At 30.1% G+C, this 2349-nt stretch overlaps 1 non-coding gene across 1 annotated transcript; it reads right to left on the bottom strand.

Annotated features, from left to right (window-relative positions):
- Positions 1-1956: 1956 nt before the first annotated feature.
- On the bottom strand, positions 1957-2030 carry TRNAW-CCA. Its single transcript has one exon. It is a non-coding gene; the product is annotated as a tRNA-Trp (tRNA).
- Between the last annotated feature and the right edge of the window lie 319 nt (positions 2031-2349).

Consider the following 2349-nt stretch of genomic DNA (forward strand, 5'->3'; position numbering starts at 1 on the left):
ATGAATGACCCAGTATCGAATACTGGTAATAATATCAGCAAAAGAACGTTCTCCTGTGCTTCCAGACATACTGAACTCCAGATATTCTTGTAGGGAATCGATTCTGTAAAAGATGAATCAGTAAATTCAAATTCACTGAGATTACATCTTTGTGAGATCGTCAATAAAGTACCAAGGGTATTTTTAGAGTCTACCGAATCAGTATAGCTATCCTTCTTCTGACACAGCAACGCAATTTGAATTAGTATAGAACTGAAGTGTTAGATAATTTATTTCGTTTTTTTTTTGCTTGTCGATGTATAACCATGTTCCACTTCTTCAAATTCCTGTATCTGTAATCTATAGGGGCTTTGATCCTTTATTTGTTTTGGACTAGAAAATAAACTAAAGATTAGATAAAATGAAAATTCAAGAGGGTGGTTTCTAATTCTAATAATTCATTAAGGAAATTCTCATATTGTCCCAAGTCAATTGAATCCAAAACCCATCAATTTCATTTTTGTTGCATATGCATAATTGTAGAAGATATTTTTTTGTAATGATAATGTGACCCCCCCCCGTTTTTGCTTTTTATTTCATTTTATTTTAAGGAATTAATTTCCAGTAACAAGAAAAGGAAGAATAGTTTTGGATCAATTCAAAAGAACAACAAATAATAAAAAAATAATAATACTAAATCTTTGGAATGCGTGCATTGTTTTGTTGTATTCAATTTAAAGGTTTTTTCTTTCTTTAACTAACTACAAAGATGATGGGTTTTTCACTCTATTTTCTATATAATATCGAAAGAAAAAAACCTAAAACCTAGAAAGGAAACGATAATAGAAATTGCTAATTACAAGTTTTAAAAATCTAGTTAAAATAAATAACTCTTTTTTTGACTGATCTCGTTCTCCGTGTAGGATACTGCTTTTTGGTTTAATTTCATAGATTAAATGAAGAAAACTGCTCTACTATATTAATCTACTTTATTCAAAATTGAATTTATTTCAATTTGAATAAATGTAGAAGGGGGCATATTCTAGGTTCTAAGGTCACTTAAAAAAAAAAGAATCAAACAACTTTTTTAAAAATTTTTACATGTTTATTCAAAAAAAGTTCTATGTTTTAACTGAAGTTATATAATAGAGTTATTTTTTTATGTATTATTTTTTCTTATTAATTTCTTAAAGAGTTTTTCAATGAATCAGTTACGTGAATTCTGAATCCTGAGATGGTGCAGATGCCAAAGACGATGAATTTCGTTTTTTCTTTTTCTCTATTTTTGTTCATACCACCGATAATGCTTGATAACTCACAAATTTTCAATTTAATTTTTTGATTCTTGGAACTAGTATTTGTATCTATCTTTACTTTAAAAAATTTTTTATTGAAACTTCGGGAAGTACTTTAGAAACATATGTATAAAAAAACATATTTTATTGAGTCCCTTCATGCCTACTATAACTAGTTATTTCGGTTTTCTACTAGCAGCTTTAACTATAACCTCAGTTCTATTTATTGGTCTAAGCAAAATACGACTTATTTGAAATTAATTGAATGAATCTTTTTTGATCAAAAAAGATTTATATGGTATTTCATATGTTCGATAGTTCCTTACCGTGTTAATTACCCAATTTTGGTCATTGAGATTCGTCGGCAATACAGATTAAGAGCTAGGAATAGATAGTACCTCTCTTTTCTCCCTTTCAAAAATGAAAACAAAATAAAATTGAAATGATTGAAGTTCTTTATTTGGAATCGTCTTAGGTCTAATTCCTATTACTTTGGCTGGATTATTCGTAACTGCTTATTTACAATACAGACGTGGTGATCAGTTGGACTTTTGATTAATTAACATCTTTTTTTTGACTGACCTCCTTCTTGCTTTCATATGCGGGAGGTCGAATTCAGATTGCTGCTCAATTATTTGCGAACAGTGGAATTTTGACACAATCTAATAAACAAGAGTGACATCACGCTCTGTAGGATTTGAACCTACGACATTGGGTTTTGGAGACCCACGTTCTACCGAACTGAACTAAGAGCGCTTTTCTTGTTTTTTATAAAAAAACGAAAAGGCTAGAAAGAGGACATTCTTTAACTCGAATCGATTTTGTACGTATATACTATATCATAGTATATCATAAAATTCAGAATTATATGTATGTCCAATTTTATTAAAAAAAGATAAATCTAAAATGGATTCCTCGTTACTGCTCTTCTGAGCAGTAATTAGGTAGGGATGACAGGATTTGAACCCGTGACATTTTGTACCCAAAACAAACGCGCTACCAAGCTGCGCTACATCCCTTTCGATTGGTTTACAGTGTCATTGTAAACAATTCCTATCTTGTTTTCCACATCCTT

Source organism: Brassica napus, unplaced genomic scaffold, assembly GCF_020379485.1.
Source record: "Brassica napus cultivar Da-Ae unplaced genomic scaffold, Da-Ae ScsIHWf_2179;HRSCAF=2832, whole genome shotgun sequence".
Classification (NCBI taxonomy): Eukaryota; Viridiplantae; Streptophyta; class Magnoliopsida; order Brassicales; family Brassicaceae; genus Brassica; species Brassica napus.